We start from the raw sequence: 27,250 nt of genomic DNA on the forward strand, positions 1-27,250 counted from the left end.
CCTCCCCGCGGCGGGCTGTGCTACTGCGCAGGCCTCACCGCCACACCATACTCCCATCACTGGCCTAGCCATCCCTCTACTCACCCACACCTGCTGTTATTCTCCGGCGACGGCAGATGAACCAGTAAACCCTCGTACAGTCGTACTCCCCTCCGCGTGGGCATCCACTGCCGCGTCTTCCCTAGCTCCGCGTCATCCCCTTCCTAGGCCTCACCGTCGTCCACCGCCGTGGTGCTCTCGGCGCGGCGTGGTCAATGTGGTCAACGACCGACTTCCATCGGAAGAGTACCGTGCGTGGAGAGGCTGATAGTTGGGTCCACGGCCGCAGCAAGGAAGTGCCTCCTTATTACGCGCAAAATAATTATTCCTCCACCTGACAGCAGGGACCCACCGGATGGGCCACCGTATTTCGCGAAAAAATGTTTCCCCCCTAACTGCTGGGACCCACCAGCTACACCTTCGCACGCAAGGAAGTGCGTTCGGGCAAAAAAAATGATTCGCCCCCTGACTGCTGGGACCCACCAGCTACATCTTCGCATGCAAGGAAGTGCGTCCGGGCAAAAAAAATGATTTGCCCCCTGGCTGCTGGGACCCACCAGCTACATCTTCGCAGGCAAGGAAGTGCCTGACAGTCGGGACCCACCTGGTCGAAGCGTATGTAGCATTGTCATTCTGGTCACGAACGTGTACGTACATCGATGTAGAGGCGCGCACGTGTCGTAGTAGAGGCATGCACATAGCATGTACACGTACGTACAGCGGCGAGGGTGCAAGAAAGAAAATATGGCCACGTACGTACATACGGGCAGGGTCTCGAACGCCTACTCGCGCATACATACATGGATGGGTCGGAACGGAGAAATAGCGTCGTCATCATGTTCATGGGGAGGCAACGGAATGCGTCGTGTTCATGGGGAGGCAACGGAATGCGTCGTGTTCATCGGGAGGCAACGGAAAGCGTGGAAGCCAACCGGCTTCAACGGAACAGGCGATGGAAACGAGGCCCGGCGTACAGCACAACGGAGGAAACAGACCTCCTACATTCAGAACGGGGTCCTGTTGATCGGGAGGGGTGTGGCGTACCGCAAAACGGACGAAACAGACCTTCTACAGTCGAAACGGGGGTCCTGTTGATCAGGAGGGGTGTGGCGTACCGCAAAACGGAGGAAACGGACCTCCTACGGTCGAAACAGGGGTCCTGTTGATCGGGAGGGGTGTGGTGTACCGCAAAACGGATGAAACGGACCTCCTATGGTCGAAATGGGGGTCCTGTTCATTGGGAGGGGTGTGGCATACCGCAAAACGGACGAAACGAACCTCCTACGGTCAAAACGGGGGTCCTGTTGATCGGGAGGGGTGTGGCGTACCGCAAAACAGACGAAACGGACTTGTGTTGGAGCACTACGGTCGAAACGGGGGTCCTGTTCATCGGAAGGGGTGTGGCGTACCGCAAAACGGGACTCCACGGGATACTGTTCATCTCCACTGTCGACCTCCTCCAGCCTCCACGGGCTACCGTCGACCTCCTCCAGCCTCCACGGGCTCCTGTTCATCCAGCCTCCACCGCGCGCTACTCCACCGGCTACTATTCAACCACCCCTCCATGGGCACCCCTCCATCGTCTACTGTTCATCTAGCCCTCCACACCACAGGGTCCTGTTCAACCACCCCTCCATGGCCACCCCTCCACCGTCTACTGTTCATCCAACCCTCCACCGTATACTATTCATCCAGCCCTCCACACCACGGCATCCTGTTCAACCACCCCTCCACGCCCACCCCTCCACCATCTACTGTTCATCCAGCCCTCCACACCACGGGGTCCTGTTCATCCAGAAGCAATGCCACCGCTCACTGTTCATCCAACCCCCCCCCCCCTGCAACACTCATTGTTCATCCCAGAGGCAGCATCAATCGGCTTCAGTTAGCAGCAGTAGCGAAGGAATCACCCCATCGGGTTCAGTTAACAGCCATCGATCGATCGCTCGGGTTCAGTAACGCGTAGCCTGTAGTGCAATTGCTCGGGTTCAGTTAGAGCCCAACACCTCGCTCGGGTTCAGTTAGAGCCAACGCCTCACACACACACGCGTACCTGTATGAGAGAAACGCGCATCGCTCTCCTGCCGTAACCGGCAACTCCCCGAAATTTTGCTCCCCCTCGCTTCTACCATGGTTTTTTCCGTCATGGATGGCCCAAAGAATGTCATGCAGCTGCGTCTCCGGCCCGTCTAGGACGAAAAGCCCATTTTTAGTCATGATTTTTTGTCATAGAAGTAGGACCCCATCACATCTATGATGATACCGGGTTTTGTCACAATTATCGTCATAGAAGTGTCATATGTATGATAGGAAAAAAATTCGTCCGGCCCAAAATGTCACGGATGTGTCTTTTTTTGTAGTGTGGGTACAATATATAGCATTCAAATTCTTAAGAGGTAGAGACATGAGTTCAAAATTCAAGTGATCATGGTAGAGTAGGATAGCATGGATGCGGCCTCCTTCGGTGGGTGGCCTCTTGGAGACATCAGGGGAGTATGAGCAGCGGTTGGTGGAAGACCAACGCAGTGGAAGGCGGTGGTGGGAATTGGGGACCGCTGGATCGAGAGTTCGACAAGAGTGTGGTAGCGAAGAGTCGATATTTCATATTTTCGAGGAGTCACATAGGACATAGAAGGAGTGGCAAGAAGGTGATTATGCGCCTATGACCTATGACTTGTTTAAGGAATACAAGATTTAGGTTTGGACCATATGAGTTGGATGTTAACCCCACATGTTATAGGAGTTATTTTCATTTATTAAAAAAATTTGGGTATCCATTGGGTTACCCATGGGCACAATTCCTTACCCATGCCCTACCCATATATTTTGTGGGTATGGGTACCCATTACCCGTGGGTACAAAATGTCTCCAAGTCTTGCCCATACCCATTGTTTTCGGGTAGGGTACCCGTGGGTACCCATACCCATGGGCAAAACTGCCATCTCTACTGCTGAGTTAGAAGAGATTGATGTTACAATTAAGCTTGCCAATAGAGATACTATTTCACCATTTGGGATTGTTAGAGATGTTGAAGTCTTGTGTGGGAAAGTTCAATATCCTGCTGATTTTCTTGTTCCTGGTTCCCCACAAGATAGCTTTTGTCCCATTATATTTGGTAGACCCTTCTTGAATACCATAAATGCTAAGATTGACTGTGAAAAGGATGTTGTTACAATTGCCTTGGGGGATATGAAACATGAGTTTAATTTTGCTAAATTTTGTAGACAACCCCATGATAAAGAATTGCCTAGTAAGGATGAAATTATTGGTCTTGCTTCTATTGTCGTGCCTCCTACTGATTCTTTAGAACAATATTTGCTAGACCATGAAAATGATATGTTTATGAATGAAAGAAGGGAGATAGATGAAGTATTCTTTCAACAGGGCCCTATCCTGAAACACAACTTGCCTGTTGAAATCCTAGGGGATCCTCCTCCACCCAAGGGTGATCCCGTGTTTGAGCTTAAACCTTTACCTGATAATCTTAAATATGCTTATCTTGATAAAAAGAAGATATATCCTGTTATTATTAGTGCTAACCTTTCAGAGCAGGAAGAGGAAAGATTATTGAAAACTCTGAAGAAGCACCGTTCTGCTATTGGATATACTCTTGATGATCTTACGGGCATTAGTCCCACTCTATGCCAACACAAAATTAAATTGGACGAAGGTTCCAAACCAGTTAGAGATCATCACCGACAGCTAAATCCTAAGATGAAAGAAGTGGTAAGAAAGGAGATACTAAAGCTCCTTGAGGCGGGTATAATTTATCCCATTGCTGATAGTGATTGGGTAAGTCCTGTCCATTGCGTCCCTAAGAAGGGAGGTATCACTGTAGTTCCTAATGATAAAGATGAATTGATTTCGCAAAGAATTATTACAGGTTATAGGATGGTAATTGATTTCCGTAAATTAAATAAAGCTACTAAGAAAGATCATTACCCTTTACATTTTATTGATCAAATGCTAGAAAGACTATCTAAACATACATATTTCTTCTTTCTAGACGGTTATTCTGGTTTCTCTCAAATACCTGTGTCAGCGGACGATCAATCAAAAACTACCTTTACTTGCCCTTTTGGTACTTTTGCTTATAGACGTATGTCGTTTGGTTTATGTAATGCACCTGCTGACTTTTGTGAAAAGATTTGTGAGGTATTCATGGATGACTTCTCTGTTTATGGATCCTCTTTTGATGATTGCTTGAGCAACCTTGATCAAGTTTTGTAGAGATGTGAAGACACCAGTCTCGTCTTGAATTGGGAAAAGTGTTACTTTATGATTAATGAAGGCATTGTCTTGGGGCATAAAATTTCTGAAAGAGGTATTGAAGTTGATAAAGCTAAAGTTGATGCTATTGAAAAGATGTCATGTCCCAATGACATTAAAGGTATAAGAGGTTTCCTTGGTCATGCTGGTTTTTATAGGAGGTTCATTAAGGACTTTTCTAAAATCTCTAGGCCTCTGACAATCTATTGCAAAAATATATTCCTTTCGTTTTCGATGATGATTGTGTAGAAGCATTTGAAATACTTAAGAAAGCTTTGATCACTGCACCTATTTTTCAGCCACCTGATTTGAATTTACCTTTTGAAATTATGTGTGATGCTAGTGATTTTGCTGTAGGTGCTGTTCTAGGGCAAAGAGTTGATAAGAAATTAAATGTTATCCGGTATGCTAGTAAAACTCTTGACACTGCCTAGAGAAATTATGCTACTACTGAAAAAGAATTCTTAGTGGTTGTATTTGCATGTGATAAGTTCAGACCTTATATTGTTGATTCTAAAGTAACTATTCACACCGATCATGCTGCTATTAAACATCTTATGGAAAAGAAAGATGCTAAACATAGACTTATTAGATGGGTCCTCTTGCTCCAAGAATTTGATTGGCATATTATTGATAGAAAGGGAGCTGAGAACCCCGTTGTAGACAACTTGTCTAGGTTAGAGAATGGTCTTGATGACCCACTACCTATAGATGATAGCTTTCCTGATGAACAATTAGCGGTCGTTAATGCTTCTCGTACTTCTCCATCATATGCTGATTATGCTAATTACATTGTTGCTAGATTTATACCACCTAGAGGGAAAACACTACCCATATGCACATGAGACAAACACAACATATCACTTCAATCAATTTCAAACAAGGGCATACACCGGACTAAATATCGTTACAAAAGTGCTTGGACTATACTATATACATGGGGGAATACTACTACTGTTATGGTGGTCGACTAGAAAAATTGATCGGTCGAAGACTCCATGATATCTGCTCCAGCTTCATCAACAAAGTCATCATCGCTATCGTCAGGGTCCAAGTCAGTGTCGTTGATGATGATGTAGTTCTCCAGATAAGTTGAATCGTCGTCTCCCCCTCCTGGCGCGAGGTCTCCCATGAACACTCCGATCTTCTTTATCAGGTCGTCGTTCTTCTCCAACAGCGTTACGATTTCCTCCTCATATCCATCGCGTGTAGTCTTGAGTTCTTCTTCCAGCTCCATGATCCTGGTCATTGCCTTCTTCAGATCTATCATACCTGCGCACATCTGGTTCTCCTGGCATCGAATGTGCTAGTTTAACTCCTAGATGAGAGCTGCAATAGATCTATCCTTCCTGGTGCCGATCATCTCCCATTGCTCGTCTCTGCGCCCACAAATCTGGTAGATAGTATCCTTGAGATCCTTGTGGTAAACTTCTCCAATGTGTCCCATGGTGATGTGGACTGCCATGCTCTTTCCTAGACTCTAGGTTAGTGCATCAAAGGAAAACTCTATGGGCTCAATGACTAGCATGAACGTCCTTCCTGGAACTTGAAATTGAATCATCCAATGCTCCTCTTCTCGTAAAGTTGCGATGTAGGTCCCGGTGAAGCTTGGTAGTCCGATGTTCAGGTATCTAGTGACTTCCTTCAAGTGGCGTCCAAAAGGTGTATCTTCATCTGGTTGCGTGAACTTGTTCCTTGCATCAGCCATCCTAAAGACTAGAAAAGGAGAGGAGTTAGAAATGAGAAGAGAGTAGTGATCTAGAGCTTTAGCTTAGTGGTCGTGTCCTACAGTCAGCGTGTGCTCTTATACCATCTTGTAGCGACCAGACCTCAAACAGTCCGATCTTTGTGCATCAGTGTCATCCCTGGATCGGTAATGCTGACACGCACAGTACTTGAAGGATTTATAACAGAGTAGCAATCACACACTTATTACATCGAATGTCTCAAAAGAGAACTTATTACAATAAATATGGCTTAAGTCCATCTAATAACGATAATAGCGGAAGGCTTGGAAGAAAAAGTGAGTCCATCAACTCCAACGGCATCACTGAGTGAAAGATCACGACATAAGGCACCTTACTCGTCGTCTGAAAAGTCTGCAACATGAACGTTGCAGCCCGAAAACGGGTCAGCACATGGAATATGCTAGCAATGTAACACATAGAGAGTAATGAATAGAATAATGCTATCACTACATGCATATATGGCTGGTGGAAAGCTCTATGGTTACAATTTTGCATAAAGCCAATGTTTCCCTACAACAAAGGAATAAATTTTATTTAACTATCATGGTGGTTGTTAAACATTGAGAAGGTAAACCCCCTCTCAATCCCAATTAAGCATCATCATTAACCCGACAAATTAAATTAAAAGTGATGAGATCCACATGATAATCCAAGAACTAGATACTCAAAACGTCCATAACCGGGGACAAGGCTAACCATGATTAGTTTGTACACTCTGCAGAGGTTTGCGCACTTTTCCCCACAAGACTCAATCTCCTCCGTTGGGTTTCTCGCACTACATGATGTTTGAGAAACAGATGACCGAGACACAGTCTTTCAGAAGCATTAACTCTTTACTCTACGTAGACAGTACCAACCTACATCCCCTACATCTTCTAGCCTACCACTGAAAGAGGTCACGCAACATACTCAACTATGCTAGAGCCCATAATAGCTTATGGCCGCACACGGAAGTTTCTAGCATGAATAATCTTATGATCCCTTTGAGCCTGGGTGGCGGTCCGTAGGAGAATCACACGGTACCTCGGGATCTCCAAAAAATGCAGGCAACACTGGGTTCCCCAGGTGCCTCAATCCACCCAGATGTGAATTAAAGTTGCCACCTTAAGTTAACCATTAATTCACAAACTCACATCTGTCATGGATACACTCACCCAATCCACGTCTACAAGCATAGCATAGCAATATAAGCAAACGTAGAAGTAACTCCCAAAGGTTTGATAATAAACAGGACAATAGGTACTACCTCATCTACTTGCCAAAACCCACATATTAACCAGATCCTAACATGAAATTGTTTGAGGATTGATCTAATGCAATAAAATTGGGTAGTAAAGAGGTGTGATCAAAGTGTTACTTGCCTTGCTGATGATCCATGAAGAGACTCGTAGTAGCACGCTTCGCACTCCGGGTACTCTATCGCAAACAAACAAGCATACAATAAGCACTCAACTACAAGCACGGGTAAAACTCAAATAAGAGATCTAACCAGAAAGTACAACTTAAGAACTCCGGTTTGCAAAAAGAATCAAATCAAACGAAGCAACGAAACTCAAACGGTGAAAGAAACAAGCTTCGTTTACTAATCTGGACTTAGGTCAAATTTTACAGTAGCAAAAACTTGTTTAAGTCGAAACTCTAGGCACTTGAATCGCATGATTCCGATAAACAAGCGAAAAGATAAACTAAAACGAAAATCAGGGCAGAAATCGCGATCGAAAATAATCGCGAAAAAAACCTGGAAAAAGAAAAACTGACGAACAGGCTAACGAATGAACGTTCGCTGTCTGCGGCTAAACGATGAAAGTCATTCGCTAAAACAAACGAATGAACGGGCCTTCACTAAATAACTAAACCAGAAAAAAAATGATCTATTAAAAAAATAAACAAACCGGGGTTTCTAAAAAACGACGGTTTTCTCTTGAAAACCGTGGGGGCGGCGGCTACCTCTGGCGGGTCCGGCGAGGCGGCGGCAGGTGACGAGGCGAGCGGTGGCGGGGCTCCGGCGGTGGCGGTAGACGGTGAGGCGGCGGCGGCGGCGGGTGGCGGCGCACGGCAGCGGCGGCGGCGGGTGCGGCTTAGGGTTAGGGTTTCGGCGCGGGGTGGGCTAGTGGGCTGGGGCTCGGGGGTGGTGGCTTATAAGAGGCCGGCTGGGCGGAGTCCTGGCCGGATACGGCCCGGAGTCGGTTCGTTTTTTTTAAATAGTTCCGCGTAGAAAAACAAAGAAAAGAAATACTAAGAGCAACTCCAACGGGCCGACCCAAACGGACGGCGATTTCGTCCACTTTTTGTCCATTTGGGTCGGCCGCCCGCCCGGCGTCTGCCCTGTTTTTCATATGGGTCGGCAGCGCGCCCAACACGCCGACCCATATGTGCAGGCGTGACCGGCTGGCCGCCAAATTTTGCATTGCATTCAACATATTGTGAAATGAAAATTTAAAACAAACAAAATAGTCCGCCCAAATAAATGGTATAGTTTTTATAGGCCAAATAAAAATAAAAATGTTTCACATAGTTTTACAAATGAATAAAAGTAGATACATCTATTGGTTGCCAACATGAGTCCACATATGCTCAACCAAATCATTGTGCAGTTGCACGTAGTTTCCCAATCACGCATGTCTTCATGAAACTGAGTGAACTGCTCAAATTTTGCCGCTACTCCATGCTCAAGCACAACATTCTCACCCTGAAACTGAAAGCCTTGATCGTACAGATGTTCCGGGCGCTCGTCTTCTACGATCATATTGTGCATGATCACACAAGCTGTCATCACGTCCCATAGTTTTTGCGTGCTCCAAGTATTAGCAGGATACCGAATGATGCCCATCGAGATTACAAAACACCAAAGGCACGCTCGACATCCTTTCTAGCACTCTCTTGCTCTTGGGCAAATCTTTTCCTTTTCTCTCCAACAGGGTCGGGTATTGTCTTTACAATAGTGGTCCACTTAGGATAGATACCGTCACCCAAATAGTACCCTTTGTCATAGTTGTGGCCGTTGACCATAAAGTTCACCGGTGGGCTGTTGCCTTCGGCAAGCCTAGCAAACATCGGCGAGCGCTGAAGCACGTTGATATCATTGTGTGATCCAGCCATGCCAAAGAAAGAGTGCCAGATCCACAGATCTTGAGACGCCACGGCCTCTAATATGACGGTGCAAGCCCTGACATGTCCCTTATACTGCCCTTGCCAAGCAGAAGGGCAGTTCTTCCACTCCCAGTGCATGCAGTCTATGCTGCCAAGCATCCCCGGGAAGCCCCTACTAGCATTCATCGCCAACAAACGGGCTGTATCTGCAGCTGTCGGCTCTCTCAAGTACTCAGGGCCAAACACAGCAATCACAGCCTTGCAGAACTTATATAGGGACTCTAGGCATGTAGACTCGCTCATACGGACGTACTCGTTAATGAGATCACTGGGCACTCTGTATGCAAGCATTCGGATAGCGGCAGTGCATTTTTGATAAGAGGAGAAACCAATCTTGCCGACAGCATCCTCTTTGCACTCGAAGTAGTCATCATAGCCGACCACTCCCTCTCTAATACGCTTGAAAACATGCTTACTCATACGGAACCGGCGGCGGAATTGGTGATGTTTGAACAACGGGTTTGTTGTATCAAAGTAGTCCTTCCAGAGAAGGAAATGCCCGCTCTCTCGATTACGTTCAACGCCGGAAGGTGACCCGAAATTGAGCCACGGAACAACGGTCGCTGGTTGTTGAGGTGGTGATGGACCAACACGGCAGCCAATATCTCCTCCTCGTCATCGGACGACGAATCGTCGGAGTCGCATATGAAATTGTGGAAAAAGAACTCGTCGGTGGAGTCCATTTTCGTACCTTGGCAAACTGTCGAACAACTTGCAGGCATCGAAGAAGGAGACTGCCGGCGAGGAGAGACGCGGCACGCACAGACCAGCTAGCTGCCCGGCCGGGGTCCGACGAGTGTGACGGCATCCGACGAGCGTGTCGGTCGTATGTGGCGGGGGCGGCGAGGCGTCTTCTTAGTCTTGGGCGGCTGTGCGGTGGGGGAAGCGGCGGCGGGAACCAGTTTGCTCCCCGGCGACAGCGCGCGACTAGGGACAGGGGCGGCGTTGATGGGCGGATGTGGAGGTGGTGGCAGCTGGAGGAAGAGTCGCCGCAAAAATGGGCAGTGGAGTCAGTGACGGAGGAGGCCGGGGGCGAGGGTTGCTTGTTGGCGGGGGGAGGGAGGTCAATGTGCCACAAACCAGCGGGCCCAGGGACAGGAGTAGGCGACCACGCGCGCGTCCTTCGCGTGTCCGCACCGACGCAAATCAGGCTAAAAAATGGGCCGGGAATGGGTCGCCCGCGGACGAAAAATGGTCACGCGTCCGTCTGGGTCGGCGCGTTGGGCCTCCTTTTTTGTCCGTGCCGACCCAAATGGACGGCCGCGGACGAAATGGGTCGCCCCATTGGAGTTGCTCTAAACAGACTCCAAAAATCCTGAAATAAAATTTCCCCGTCCTCTAAAAATATATCGGACAAAGTGAACATTTATTTGGGCCTCTAATGCAATTTTGAAAAAACACGTATTTTTCCTAATTCAAATAAAATAGCAATAAAACTTCGAATAAAATTCTTATTTGATTTTAACATTAAATCTCCAATATTTCTTTATTTTGGGAAAGTCATTTTATTCCCTCTCTTTTATTTTTATAAAAGAAATATTCGAAGATAAAATAATTAAAATCAAACGATCCTCTTTTCAAAATTTGAGAAAACTCAAATATGAAAATAACGAAATACCCAACTCTCTTCGTAGGTCCTTGAGTTGCGTAGAATTTCTAGGATCAAGCCAAAATGCATTAAAAATATGATATGCAATGATGATCTCATGTATAACATTCCAAATTGAAAATTTGGGATGTTACAAACCTACCCCCCTTAAGATGAATCTTGCCCTCGAGATTCGGGTTGGCTAGCAAAAAGGTGAGGGTGGTCCTTCCGTAGGTCTTCCTCTCGCTCCCAGGTGGCTTCATCCTCGGTATGGTGGCTCCACTGAACTTTGCAGAACCTGATAACCTTGCTGCGTGTGACTCGGCTGGCAAGCTCGAGAATCTTGACTGGTTTCTCCTCATAGGTCAAATCGCTATCCAACTGAATCGCTTCCAGTGGCACTGTATCTCTCAGAGGGATATCGGCCATCTCCGCGTGGCACTTCTTCAGCTGGGAAATGTAGAACTCATCGTGAACTCCTGACAGACCTTCGGGCAATTCCAACTTGTAGGCAACTTCTCCCATACGTTCCAAAACTTTGTATGGTCCCACAAAACATGGTGCTAACTTTCCCTTAACTCCAGAATGCTTAACTCCTCAAAGTGGGGACACACGAAGATACACTTTGTCTCCAACTTTGTAAAATGTCTCCTTGCGTTTAGAATCCGCATAGCTCTTCTGCCTGGATTGGGCTAGCTTGAGCCTATCGCGAATCAACTTAACCTTCTCTTCACACTCTTTGATCAAATCTGGTCCAAACAACTAACGGTCTCCAACTTCATCCCACAGCAATGGTGTCCTGCACCTCCTTCCGTACAAAGCTTCGAAAGGGGCCATCTTCAAACTGGATTAATAACTGTTGTTGTAAGAGAACTCTGCATAAGGCAAACTGTCGTCCCAACTAGATCCATAATCTAGCGCACAGGCTCTCAACATGTCCTCCAGAATCTGATTGACTCTCTCGGTCTATCCATCTCTCCGCGGATGAAAGGATGTACTGAACTCTAGCCTGCTACCCAAAGTTTCATGCAACTGATTCCAAAACTTTGAGGTAAACTGGGTTCCTCTATCTGATACAATGGTCCTCGGAACTCCATGCAGACATACAATCCTAGTCATATATATCCTTGCCAACTTAGCACTGGTATAAGTGGTCTTCACTGGGATGAAATGAGCTACCTTCGTCAAACGATCGACTACAACCAATATCAAGTCATAGCCTGAACGACTCCTGGGCAATCCCGTGATAAAATCCATGCCTAGCTTATCCCACTTACATTCGAGTATCGGCAATGGCTGTAGCAATCCTGATGGCTTCTGATGCTCTGCCTTTACTCTCTGACATACATCACACACTGCTACATACTCCGCAATATCCTTCTTCATTCCGGTCCACCAGAAACTGTCCTTCAAATCCAGATACATCTTGGTATTTCCTAGGTGGATCGAATATGGCGAATCATGGGCTTCTTGCAGAATCAACTTCCTGATCTCCAGATCATTTGGCACATATACCCGGTCCTCAAACCATAAGGTATTGTGCTCATCCTCACGAAATCCCTTAGCTTTTCCTTTGCTCATCCTTTCCTTTATCTCGGCAATCTCCTTGTCAGTTTTCTGAGCTTCTCGGATCTTATCCATCAAGGTAGACTGAATCTTCAATGCTGCTACATAGCCTTTTGGAACTATCTCCAAACATAGCTCGCGAAGATCCTCGGCTAACTCCTTGGGTAACTCTCCGGTCATGAGGGTGTTGACATGGCTCTTGCGGCTCAACGCATCGGCTACTACGTTAGCCTTTCCGGGATGATAGTGCAATCTCATATCATAATCCTTAATGAGCTCCAACCATCTCCTTTGCCTGAGATTCAACTCCTTCTGCGTGAAGATGTACTTCAAACTCTTGTGATCCGTATACACCTCACAATGGTTTCCAATGATAAAATGTCTCCATGTCTTCAACGCACGCACTACGGCTGCTAACTCCAAATCATGTGTAGCATAGTTCAACTCATGGGGTTTAAGCTATCGTCAGGCATAAGAAACAACTCTTCCCTCCTGCATAAGCACTGCTCCAAGTCCTCGTCGTGAAGCGTCACAATATACTTCATAATCCTTGCGCTAATCTGGAAAAATCAACACTGGTGAAGTAACCAAACGTTTCTTCAACTCCTGGAAACTGGCCTCACTTTCCTCGGTCCATTTGAACTTGGTGTCCTTCTTCAACAACTCTGTCATGGGTTTTGCAATCTTTGGGAATTCTCAATGAACCTCCTGTAGTATCCTACGAGTCCCAGAAAACTCCGGATCTCTCCAACTGATGTGGGTGCTTCCCAATTTGTCACAGTGACAACTTTGGTTGGGTCTACTGCTATTCCTTCACCGGATATAACATGTCTGAGGAATCCAACTTCCTTCAACCAAAACTCACACTTGCTGAACTTGGCATATAGCTGATGTTCTCTAAGCTTCCCAAGTACCAAATGCAAATGCTCCTTATGCTCCTCTTCATTCTTCGAGTAGACCAGAATATCATCAATGAACACCACGACAAATTTATCCAGAAACTCCATAAACACCTTGTTCATCATGTTCATGAAATAGGCAGGTGCGTTAGTCAGACCAAATGACATAACGGTATACTCATATAGCCCATACCTTGTGGTAAAAACTGTATTAGGTATATCCTGCTCTCAAATCTTCAACTGGTGGTATCCTAATCACAAATCGATCTTGGAAAATACTTTAGCTCCTTGCAACTGGTCAAACAGATCATTGATCATCGGCAGTGGGTACTTGTTCTTTATCGTTACTTCATTCAATCCACGATAATCAACAACCATCCTCAATGATCCATCCTTCTTCTCCACTAGAAGCACTGGTGATCCCCAAGGTGACGAACTTGGGCGAATATAGCCTTTATCCAGTAACTCCTTAAATTGCTTCTTGATTTCCTCCAAATCCTTTGCGGGCATCCTGTACGGTCTTTTAGATATTGGCCCTGTGCCTGGCAAAAGCTCAATCAAAAACTCAATGTCTCTATCCGGTGGCATGCCTGGCAACTCTTCTAGAAATACATCAGGGAAATCCTTCACCACTGGTACCTCCTCCTGTACAACTCATGATAAGGAATTCACTTGAGTCCTCTTCGGCACATGCTGGGATACATACTTAATCCTTCTTCCTTCTGGGGTGGTAAGAAAAATCGACTTACTGGCGCATTCAATGTTCCCTCCATACTTCGATAACCAATCCATGCCTAATATCACATCTAGTCCTTGTGACTCCAATACTATTAGGTCTGAGGGAAACACGTAGTTACCAATCCTTAATGGTAACCAATCACACCATAGACTAGCCATATACTCTGCTCCTAGCGAGGTTACTAACATGGGTGACCTAAGGGCTTGGGTTGGCAGTTTATACTTATTCACGAATCCCTTTGATATGTATGAATGCGATGCACTAGTATAAAAAACGATTGCAGTAAATGACTTAACCAAAAACTTACCTATTACTGCATCGGGTTGCACTTCAACATCCTCCACGTTAACGTGGTTCACATGTCCCCTATTGAAAGGGTTAGGCTTCTTCCCTGAGCTTCCATTGCCATTCCCATTCTTAGCTTTAGGACATTCATTGGCATAATGTCCGGTCTTGTAGCACTTGTAGCAAGTAATGTGGCTCAGATCCTTCTTGGTGGGCATTGCTGGGTTGGAACGGTTCTGCCCGTTGCTTCCTCCATTACCATTCCCATTCTTGGGGCCACTATGGTTGTGCGAACCTCCTCCATTGTGATTGTGACCTCCATGGTAATGCTGATATGGCCCTCCCGAGTTCGGGGTAAAACGAGGCTTCTGCTGAGCTCCAGAATTGTACTTTCCTTGTCCATACTTCCTCCTGCGGCTGTCAATCTGTTGTTGCTTCCCTTCAATCATGAGATCTCTATCTACCAACTCCAGGTAGTTGTTGAAGGTTGCCACCATCAACTGCATGCTCAGCTCATCATTCAGTCCTTCCAGAAACTTCTCTTGCTTAGCTGCATCTGTAGCAACGTCATCTGGGGCATAACGTGCTAACTTACTAAAGTCATCCACATACTGGCCAACTGTACGTCCTCCTTGGCGCAAGTTGCGAAACACATGCTTCTTCATGGCCATAGCTCCTGCTGAAACATGGGCAGTACGGAAAGCCTGCTGAAACTGATCACATGTGACAGTGTGATGGGGTAAGTGGCTGTGAAATTCTGTCACCATGATGTTGCGGGTCCATCAAGCTGATGTGCGGCAAACCGCACTCTCTCCGCATCTATGCATCCTGCAGTGGTCAACTCCCTTCCAATCTTGCAGAGCCAATCATCTGCAACTATCGGCTCGGTGCTACTGGAGAACACCGGCGGATTAAGCCTCAAGAAACAGGCTAAGTGATCAACAGGTGGTGGTGGTGGTGGGTTGTTGTTATTGTTGTTGTTACCCTGGTTCTGATTTTGGACTAGTATCTGCATCAATGCATTCTGCTGCTGGATCAACTTAGTGAGCTCTGGTGGGAAAGCAAATCCATTGTCGCGTCTCGGAGGCATCTGAGGGTTTAGAAAAGATGAGAAAATAGAATAGAAATAGATCTAGAGGGAAAACACTACCCATATGCACATGAGACAAACACAACATATCACTTCAATCAATTTCAAACAAGGGCATACAACAGACTAACTATCGTTACAAAAGTGCTCGGACTATACTATATACATGGGGGAATACTACTATTGTTATGGTGGTCGACTAGAAAAATTGATCGGTCGAAGACTCCATGATATCTGCTCCAGCTTCATCAACAAAGTCATCATCGCTATCGTCAGGGTCCGAGTCGGTGTCGTCGATGATGATGTAGTTCTCCGGACAAGTTGAATCATCGTCTCCTCCTCCTGGCGCAGGGTCTCCCATGAACACTCCGATCTTGTTTATCAGGTTGTCATTCTTCTCCAACAGCGTTACGATTTCCTCCTCATATCCATCGCGTGTAGTCTTGAGTTCTTCTTCCAGCTCCGTGATCATGGTCATTGCCTTCTTCAAATCTATCATGCCTGCGCACATCTGGTTCTCCTTGCGTCGAATGTGCTGGTTTAACTCCTGGATGAAAGCTGCAATAGATCTATCCTTCCTGGTGCTGATCATCTCCCATTGCTCGCCTTGGCGCCCACAAATCTGGTAGATAGTATCCTTGAGATCCTTGTGGTAAACTTTTCCAATGCGTCCCATGGTGATGTGGGCTGCCATGCTCTTTCCTAAACTCCAGGTTGGTGCATCAAAGGAAAACTCTATGGGCTCAGTGACTGGCATGAACGTCCTTCCTGGAACTTGAACTTGAATCATCCAACACTCCTCTTCTGGTAAAGTGGCGATGTAGGTCCCGGTGAAGCTTGGTAGTCTGATGTTTAGGTATCTAGTGACTTCCTTCAAGTGGCGTCCAAAAGGTATATCTGCATCCGGTTGCGTGAACTTGTTCCTTGCATCAGCCATCCTAAAGACTAGAAAAGGAAAGGAGTTAGAAATGAGAAGAGAGTAGTGATCTAGAGCTTTAGCTTAGTGGTCGTGTCCTACAGTCAGCGTGTGCTCTTATACCATCTTGTAGCGACCAGACCTCAAACAGTCTGATCTTTGTGCATCAGTGTCATCCCTGGATCGGTAATGCTGACACGCACAGTACTTGAAGGATTTATAACAGAGTAGCAATCACACACTTATTACATCGAATGTCTCAAAAGAGAACTTATTACAATAAATATGGCTTAAGTCCATCTAATAACGATAACAGCGGAAGGCTTGGAAGAAAAAGCGAGTCCATCAACTCCAACGGCATCACTGAGTGAAAGATCACGACATAAGGCACCTTACTCGTCGTCTGAAAAGTCTGCAACATGAACGTTGCAGCCCGAAAATGGGTCAGCACATGGAATATGCTAGCAATGTAACACATAGAGAGTAATGAATAGAATAATGCTATCACTACATGCATATATGGCTGGTGGAAAGCTCTATGGTTACAATTTTGCATAAAGCCAATGTTTCCCTACAACAAAGGAATAAATTTTATTTAACTATCATGGTGGTTGTTAAACATTGAGAAGGTAAACCCCCTCTCAATCCCAATTAAGCATCATCATTAACCCGACAAATTAAATTAAAAGTGATGAGATCCACATGATAATCCAAGAACTAGATACTCAAAACGTCCATAACCGGGGACAAGGCTAACCATGATTAGTTTGTACACTCTGCAGAGGTTTGCGCACTTTTCCCCACAAGACTCAATCTCCTCCGTTGGGTTTCTCGCACTACATGATGTTTGAGAAACAGATGACCGAGACACAGTCTTTCAGAAGCATTAACTCTTTACTCTGGGTAGACAGTACCAACCTACATCCCCTACATCTACTAGCCTACCACTGAAAGAGGTCACGCAACATACTCAACTATGCTAGAGCCCATAATAGCTTGCGGCTGCACACGTATGTTTCTAGCATGAATAATCTTATGATCCCTTTGAGCCTGGGTGGCGGTCCGTAGGAGAATCACACGGTACCCCGGGATTTCCAAAAAATGCAGGCAACACTGGGTTCCCCAGGTGCCTCAAACCACCCAGATGTGAATTAAAGTTGCCACCTTAAGTTAACCATTAATTAACAAACTCACATCTGTCATGGATACACTCACTCAATCCACGTCTACAAGCATAGCATAGCAATATAAGCAAACGTAGAAGTAACTCCCAAAGGTTTGATAATAAACAAGACAATAGGTACTACCTCATCTACTTCCCAAAACCCACATATTAACCAGATCCTAACCATGCAATTGCTTGAGGATTGATCTAATGCAATAAATCTGGGTAGTAAAGAGGTATGATCAAAGTGTTACTTGCCTTACTGATGATCCGTGAAGAGACTCATAGTAGCACGCTTCGCACTTCGGGTACTCTATCGCAAACAAACAAGCATACAATATGCACTCAACTAAAAGCATGGGTAAAACTCAAATAAGAGATCTAACCAGAAAGTTCAACTTAAGAACTCCGGTTTGATAAAAGAATCAAATCAAACGAAGCAACGATACTCAAACGGCGGAAGAAACAAGCTTCGTTTACTAATCTGGACTTAGGTCAAATTTTACAGTAGCAAAAACTTGTTTAAGTTGGTTAAATAGAAAGAGGGTTTCGAGACAAAACTCTAGGCACTAGAATCGCCTGATTCCGATAAACGAGCGAAAAGATAAACTAAAACAAAAATCAGGGCAGAAATCGCGATCGAAAATAATCGCGGAAAAAACCCTGGAAAAAGAAAAACTGCCGAACAGGCTAACGAAGGAATGTTCGCTGTTTGCGGCTAAATGATGAAAGTCGTTCACTAAAACGATCGAACGCACGGGCGTTCACTAAATAACTAAACCAGAAAAAAATAAAACCGATCTATTAAAAAAATAAACAAACCGGGGTTTTTAAAAAATCGACGGTTTTCTCTCAAAAACCGCGGTGGCGGCGGCTACCTTCGGCGGGTCCGGCGAGGCTGCTGCGGGTGACAGGGCGATGGTGGCGGGGCTCTGGCGGCGGCGGTAGATGGTGAGGCGGCGGCGGCGGCGGGTGGCGACGCGCGGCACCCGACGGCGGCGACGGGCGCGGCTTAGGGTTAGGGTTTCGGCGTGGGGTGGGCTAGTGGGCTGTGGCTCGGGGGTGGCGGCTTATAAGAGGCCGGCTGGGCAGAGTCCTAGCCGGATACGGCCCGGAGTCGGTTCGTTTTTTTTAAATAGTTCCGCGCAGAAAAACAAAGAAAAGAAACACTAAACGGACTCCAAAAATCCTGAAATAAATTTTCCCCGTCCTCTAAAAATATAGCGGACAAAGTGAACATTTATTTGGGCCTCTAATGCAATTTTGAAAAACGCGTATTTTTCCTAATTCAAATAAAATAGCAATAAAACTTCGAATAAAATTCTTATTTGATTTTAACATTGCATCTCCAATATTTCTTTATTTTGGGAAAGTCATTTTATTCCCTCTCTTTTATTTTTATAAAAGAAATATTCAAAGATAAAATAATTAAAATCAAACGATCCTCTTTTCAAAATTTGAGAAAACTCAAATATGAAAATAACGAAATCCACAACTCTCTCCGTGGGTCCTTGAGTTGCGTAGAATTTCTAGGATCAAGCCAAAATGCAATAAAAATATGATATGCAATGATGATCTAATGTATAACATTCCAAATTGAAAATTTGGGATGTTACAGAACTACTCTCTTGTTATTGAACCATTTGATGCTTGGGGCTTTGATTATATGGGACCTTTTCCTGCCTCTAATGGATATACACATATTCTAGTTGTTGTTGATTACGTTACTAAGTGGGTAGAAGCTATTCCAACTAGTAGTGCTGATCATAACACCTCTATTAAGATGCTTAAAGAAGTTATTTTTCTGAGGTTTGGAGTCCCTGGATATTTAATAAATGATGGTGGTTCACATTTTATTCATGGTGCTTTCCGTAAAATGCTTGCTAAGTATGATGTTAAACATAGAATTGCATCTCCTTATCACCCACAGTCTAGTGGAAGTAGAATTGAGTAATAGAGAGCTCAAATTAATTTTGCAAAAGACTGTTAATAGATCTAGAAAGGATTGGTCCAAGAAACTTGATGATGCATTATGGGCCTATAGAACTGCATATAAAAATCCTATGGGTATGTCTCCGTATAAAATGGTTTATGGAAAAGCATGTCACTTACCTCTCGAACTTGAACATAAGGCATATTGGGCCATTAAAGAGCTCAACTATGATTTCAAACTTGCTGGTGAGAAGAGGTTATTTGATATTAGCTCACTTGATGAATGGAGAACCCAAGCATATGAGAATGCCAAGCTGTTTAAAGAAAAAGTTAAAAGATGGCATGACAAAAGGATACAAAAGCGTGAGTTTAATGTAGGTGATTATGTGTTGCTATTCAACTCTTGTTTAAGATTTTTTGCAAGAAAACTTCTCTCTAAATGGGAAGATCCTTACGTTATCGAGGAGGTCTATCGTTCCGGTGCCATAAAAATCAACAACTTCGAAGGCACCAATTCGAAGGTGGTGAACGGTCGGAGAATCAAACATTATATCTCAGGTAATCCTATAAATGTTGAAACTAATATTATTGAAACCGTAACCCTGGAGCAATACATAAGGGACACTTTCCAGAACGTTTCAGACTCTGAAAATGAATAGGTATGTGGTACGGTAAGTAAACCGACTCCAAAACAGTTCTAATGGCAATTTTTCTCCGTTTTGGAATATTTAAGAATTTATGAAAGCAAGAAGTAATCCGAGAAGGACACGAGGCCTCCATGAGGGTGGAGGGAGCTCCCACCCTTACTAGGCGCCCCCCCCCCCAGCCTCGTGGGCACCTCGTGTGCTCTCTGGACTCCATTTTCTTGCACGTTGCTCCTTTTAGTCGGTAAAAATTCATTATATAATCTCCCGAAGGTTTTGACCACCGTATCACGCAAAAATATTTTGTTTTTGTTTTGAGCTATTTTTCTGACAGATCTAGAGCATCATCACGTCACCCTCGTTCAATAATGAAGATAAGGATGCTTGGCTATGGAAGATAGAGCTGAAAAGAGAAGAACCCGAGGAGATCAACAAGGATGAAGGGATCAAGAAGGCCATGGAGGATCAAGCCCTGGCGATGGAAGAAGAAAACATCCCTCAACCTCTACCTAACCTATTTACCCCAACTGAGATTGAAGCTTTCAAGATGATTGAGTTAGCTCGCATACAAAACAAGTATCTCACACAGGAAAATATTTTGTTGAAGGATCATATCGTCGCACTCAAGGGCATTATCGGCAAGTTGGAGGAGCTTTTACGCTCGATGTGCGATTATCCACCATCATCATCACCACCTTCATCACCTCCGAGGACATAATCACATGGGTATGGGCACTCCCCTTGGCAACTGCCAAGCTTGGGGGAGTTGCCCCGGTATCGTATCACCATCACACTCCTATCTTTACCGTTTTACTTAGTTCGATCCTTTTAGTAATATCTAGATCTAGTAGAATAAAGCTTTGGTATGAATTAGTTTTGAGTTTTGCTTTGTGATCCCTCTATGTAATCGATCCGTGAGCTATATAATAAAGATTAGTGTTGAGTCAAGGGCTTTGCTATCTTGCTATGATCTTGAGAAAATAGAAAGAATAAAAAGAAATAAAATAGTTCATGTTGATCTTATGGATAGTAATGACTTCACAGATAAAGACTATGAGGCTTAAAAGTTGTTGAGAGTTGACAAACATAGTTTTGGTCATCGTTGCAATTAATAGGAAGTAATAAAGAAAGAGAGATTTTCACATATAAATATACTATCTTGGACATCTTTTATGATTGTGAGCACTCATTAAGTATGACATGCTAAAGAGTTAATGTTGGACAAGGAAGACAACGTAATGGGTTATGTTTTCTCACATCTCAGTTAAAGTATATTGTCATGGATCATCCAACATGTTGAGCTTGCCTTTCCCCCTCATGCTAGCCAAAATTCCTTGCACCAAGTAGACATACTACTTGTGCCTCCAAACATCCTTAAACCCAGTTTTGCCATGAGAGTCCACCATACCTACCTACGGATTGAGTAAGATCCTTCAAGTAAGTTGTCATGTTGCAAGCAATAAAAGTTGCTCTTTAAATATGTATGACTTATTAGTGCGGAGAAAATAAGCTTTATACGATCGTGTGATATGAAAGTAATAAAAGCGACAGACTGCATAATAAAGGTTCATATCACAAGTGGCAATATAAAGTGACGTTCTTTTGCATTAAGATTTTGTGCATCCAACCCTAAAAGCATATGACAACCTCTACTTCCCTCTACGAAGGGCCTATCTTTTACTTTATATCTTTTGCTTTTTGCAAGAGTCAAGGTGATCTTCACCTTTCCCTTTTTTTATTTTATCCTTTGGCAAGCACCTCATGTTGGAAAGATCCTAACATATATATCCAATTGGATGTAAGTTAGAATCAACTATTATTGTTGACATCACCCAAAGGTGAATACGTTGGGAGGCGAAATTATAAGCCCTATCTTTCTCTGTGTCTTATTAAAACTCCATAACCATAAGTATTGTGTGAGTGTTAGCAATTGTAGAAGACTATATGATAGTTGAGTATGTGGACTTGCTGAAAAGCTCTATTCTTGACCCTTTCCGATGTTATGATAAATTGCAATTGCTTCAATGACTGAGATTATAGTTTGTTAGTTCTCAATGAAGTTTCTGAACCATACTTGACATTGTGAATAGATTGTTACTTGAGCATAAGAAATCATATGACAAAATCTATATATGTTGTTGTTATAAGAATGATCATGATGCCCTCATGTTCGTATTTTATTTTTATCGACAACTCTATCTCTAAACATGTGGACATATTTTTCGATATCGGCTTCCGCTTGAGGACAAGCGAGGTCTAAGCATGGGGGAGTTGATACGTCCATTTTGCATCATGCTTTTATATCGATATTTATTGCATTATGGGCTGTTATTACACATTATGTCACAATACTTATGGCTACTCTCTCTTATTTTACAAGGTTTATCATGAAGAGGGAGAATGCCAGCAACTGGGATTCTGGGCTGGAAAAGGAGCAAATATTGGAAACCTATTCTGCACAGCTCCAAAAGTCCTGAAACTCCACGAAAGTCATTTTTGGAATTAATAAGAATTATTGAGCAAAGAAAGTACCAGAGGGGGCCCACACCCTAGCCACGAGGGTGGGGGCGCGCCCACCCCTACTGGGCGTGCCCCCTTCCACGTGGGCCCCCTGGTGGCCCTTCGGTACCCATCTTTTGCTATATGAAGTCTCTTACCCTGGAAAAAATCATAAGCAAGCTTATGAGACGAAACTCCGCCGCCACGAGGCGGAACCTTGGCGGAACCAATCTAGGGCTCCGGCGGAGCTATTCTGCCGAGGAAACTTCCCTCTGGGAGGGGGAATTCATCATCATTGTTATCACCAACGATCCTCTCATCGGGAGGGGGTCAATCTCCATCAACATCTTCATCAGCACCATCTCCTCTCAAACCCTAGTTCATCTCTTGTATCCAATCTTATATCAAAACCACAAATTGGTACCTATGGGTTGCTAGTAGTGTTGATTACTCCTTGTAGTTGATGCTAATTGGTTTATCTGGTGGAAGATCATATGTTTAGATCCTTAATGCATATTAATACTTCTCTGATCATGAACATGAATATGCTTTGTGAGTAGTTACGTTTGTTCCTGAGGACATGGGTGAAGTCTTGCTATTAGTAGTCATGTGAATTTGGTATTCGTTCAATATTTTGATGAGATGTATGTTGTCTCTCCTCTAGTGGTGTTATGTGAACATCGACTACATGACACTTCACCATTATTTGGGCCTAGAGGAAGGCATTGGGAAGTAATAAGTAGACGATGGGTTGCTAGAGTGACAGAAGCTTAAACCCTAGTTTTTGTGTTGCTTCATAAGGGGCTGATTTGGATCCACTAGTTTCATGCTATGGTTAGGTTTACCTTAATACTTTTTTTGTAGTTGCGGATGCTTGCAATAGGGGTTAATCATAAGTGGGATGCTTGTCCAAGAAAGGGCAGTACCCAAGCACCGGTCCACCCACATATCAAATTATCAAAGTACCGAACATGAATCATATGAGCATGATGAAAACTAGCTTCATGATAATTCCCATGTGTCCTTGGGAGCGCTTTTCTCATTATAAGAAATTGTCCAGGCTTGTCCTTTGCTACAAAAAGGATTGGGCCACCTTGCTACACCTTATTTACTTTCATTGCTTGTTACCCGTTACAAAATATCTTATCACAAAACTATCTGTTACCTACTATTTCAGTGCTTGCAGAGAATACCTTACTGAAAATCGCTTGTCATTTCCTTCTGCTCCTCATTGGAATCAACACTCTTAGTTATCGAAAGGACTACGATAGATCCCCTATACTTGTGGGTCATTGAGGGAGTCCTGGATTAGGGGGTATCCGGACAGTCGGACTATATACTTTGGCCGGACTGATGGACCGTGAAGATACAAGACTCAAGACTTCGTCCCGTGTCCGGATGGGACTCTCCTTTGCGTGGAAGACAAGCTTGGCAATCCGGATATTAGATCTCCTTTGTAACCGACTCTGTGAAAACCCTAGCTCCCTCCAGTGTCTATATAAACCGGAGGGTTTGGTCTGTATAGGGACAATCATAATCATCATAGGCTAGCTTCTAGGGTTTAGCCTCTATGATCTCGTGGTAGATCAACTTTTGTAATACTCATATCATCAAGATCAATCAAGCAGGAAGTAGGGTTTTACCTCCATCGAGAGGGCCTGAACCTGGGTAAAACATCATGTCTGTTGCCTCCTGTTACCATTAGCCTTAGACGCACAGATCGGGACCTCCTACCCGAGATCCGCCGGTTTTGACACCGACATTGGTGCTTTCATTGAGAGTTCCTCTATGTCGTCTCTTCAAGGCTCGATGGCTCCTTCAATCATCAACAACAACGCGGTCCAGGGTAAGGCTTATCTCCCTGGATAGATCTTCGTGTTCGGCAGCTTCGCACTGGGGCCAATTCGCTTGGCCATCTGGAGCAGATTGACAGCTACGCCCCTGGCCATCAGGTCAGGTTCGGAAACTTGAACTACACGGCTGATATCCGCGGAGACTTGATCTTCGACGGGCCTACGCCAGGAGTGCCGAACAGTCACGACGAGCACGGCTTAGGCCCATTGTTGGACAATACTCGGGATATCGCACCTGCAGGAGCTCCAGACCTAAATTCGGGGCAGATTGCGTCATCCGAGGACGGGTGGATGGACCCCGCCCCGGAGGCCGCACCCTCATCGGCGGTAGAGCCGAACACAGACTCCACCCCCAAGGAAGCCTGTGACACCGGACCCTCGGACTCGTGTCCGGCTGTAGGTTTCGGTCCGCGCACCCCCAAGCCCGCCGAATCTGGTTGGGCTCTGGTAATGGAGTTCACCGTTGTGGATATCTTCCAGCACTCGCCCTTTGGCGACATGCTGAACTCGTTAAAGTCTCTCTCTTTGTCAGGAGACTCTTGGCCGAACTATGTCCGGCTCGAGTGGGAAGCAGGCGACGAGAGAATTCCTTGCCCACCCACCACCCACTTCATTGCCACGGTCGACGATTTGACCACGTGCTTGACTTCGACTCTGAAGACATCGACGGTGTGGACGACGATGCAGGAGATGAACAGGATCCACTGCCCATGGGGCGCTGGACAGCCACCTCCTCATATGATATATATATATGGTGGACACTCCGAAAGAAACCAATGGCGATGAGGCAATGGAGGATAACCCCTCAAGGAAGAAAGCAAAGCATGGGCGTCATCGGCGCCGCTCCAAGCCCCGCCACAGCAATACCGACACAGGAGACGAAAACAATCCAGATGGTGCCGAAGATGAATACAGCCCCGATCAGCCTGCCTTCGAGCAGGCCGAATAGGAAGACGGGCAGGTCAGCCCAGACGAACAGGCGACGGACAGGGTACCCGGAGGAGGACAACTACATACCCCCTCCGAAGACAAGATTAGCCTCGGCGACGACGAATTCGGCGTGCCTGAGGACCCCGTAGAGCAGGAGCGCTTCAAGCGCCGGCTTATGGCCACTGTGAGGAGCCTAAAAAAGAAGCAGCAGCAGCTCCAAGCTGATCAAGATCTGCTCACAGACAGATGGACTGAAGTCCTAGCGGCCGAGGAATATGGACTCGAGCGCCACACCAAAGGTTATCCAAAGCACAAGTGGCTACCTCAACTCGAGGAGGAGCCTATACTACCAGCACAGGACGAGGCTGACTGGCCACCTCGTGGCCGAGATAAAACGGCGTATCAGCCCAAATACCAGCCCGCACCCCCATGCCAATACACTACGGCTCGGGGCAATAGGCAGGACCTGCGAGACATATTGGAAAACAAGGCAGGACAGCCAAGATCGATCTATGGATCGTGGGGGCGCGCCCCAACACGTGATGATGATCGTCATGCCGGATACACTATCAACAAGTCCGGCCGGGCTGAACACAGCCAACCAGACTCATTCGAACTGCGTAGCCACATAGCCCGGCATAAGGCGCTGCACACCCCCTCTGCTTCACTGATGAAGTGATGGATCATGATTCCCAGAAGGGTTTAAACCCATAAATATTGAATCATACGATGGCACAACAGACCCTGCAGTATGGATCGAAGATTTCCTTCTCCACATTCACATGGCCCGCGGTGACGATCTACATGCCATCAAGTATCTTCCCCTTAAGCTCAAAAGACCGGCCCGGCACTGGTTAAATAGCCTGCCGGCAAATTCCATTGGCAGTTGGGAAAACCTGGAGGACGCGTTCCTTGACAACTTCCAGGGCACGTATGTGCAACCACCGGATGTCGATGACTTGAGCCACATTACCCAACAGCCCGGAGAGTCAGCCAGAAAATTCTGGACTCGGTTCCTAACTAAAAAGAACCAAATTGTCGACTGTCCGGACACCGAAGCCCTAGCGGCCTTTAAGCATAATATCTGCGACGAGTGGCTTGCCCGAAACCTCGGCCAGGAAAAACCAAAGTCCATGGCGGCCCTCACAACACTCATGACCCGCTTTTGCGCAGGCGAGGACAGCTGGTTGGCTCACAGTAGCACCACGCCAATAAACTCCGGCACTTCAGATGTCCGCGACAATAACGGCAAGCCACGGTGCAACAGACATAAGCGTCGAAACAATGGCGACTACACTGAAGACACGACAATCAATGCCGGATTCAGTGGCTCAAAATCCGGTCAGCGGAAAAAGCCGTTCAAAAGAAACAATCAGGGACCGTCCAGTCTGGATGGCATACTTGATCGCTCGTGCCAAATTTACGGCACCCCGGATAAGCCAGCAAACCACACTAACAGAGACTATTGGGTGTTCAAACAAGCCGGTAAAATAAATTCTGAGAACAAAGACAAGGGGCTGCGCAGCCATGATGACGAGGAGCCCCAGCGTCCGAACACGGGGGGACAGAAGAAATTTCCTCCCCAGGTGAAAACGATCAATATGATCTACGCCACCGACATTCCCAAACGGGAACGAAAGCGAGCACTATGGGACGTCTATGCGATGGAGCCAGTCGCCCCAAAGTTCAACCCATGGTCAGCCTGTCCGATCACTTTTGACCGTAGGGATCACCCAACCAGCACCCATCACGGCGGTTCAACCGCATTGGTCCTAGACCCAATCATTGGCGGATTTCACCTCACGCGAGTCCTTATGGACGGTGGCAGCAGCCTGAACCTGCTTTATCAGAACAAAATGCGCAAAATGGGCATCGACCCTTCAAGGATCAAGCCCACCAAAACCACCTTCAAAGGTGTAATTCCAGGAGTAGAGGCCC

The sequence above is a fragment of the Triticum aestivum genome, chromosome 6B (genome assembly GCF_018294505.1).
Source record: "Triticum aestivum cultivar Chinese Spring chromosome 6B, IWGSC CS RefSeq v2.1, whole genome shotgun sequence".
In the NCBI taxonomy this organism is placed as follows: domain Eukaryota; kingdom Viridiplantae; phylum Streptophyta; class Magnoliopsida; order Poales; family Poaceae; genus Triticum; species Triticum aestivum.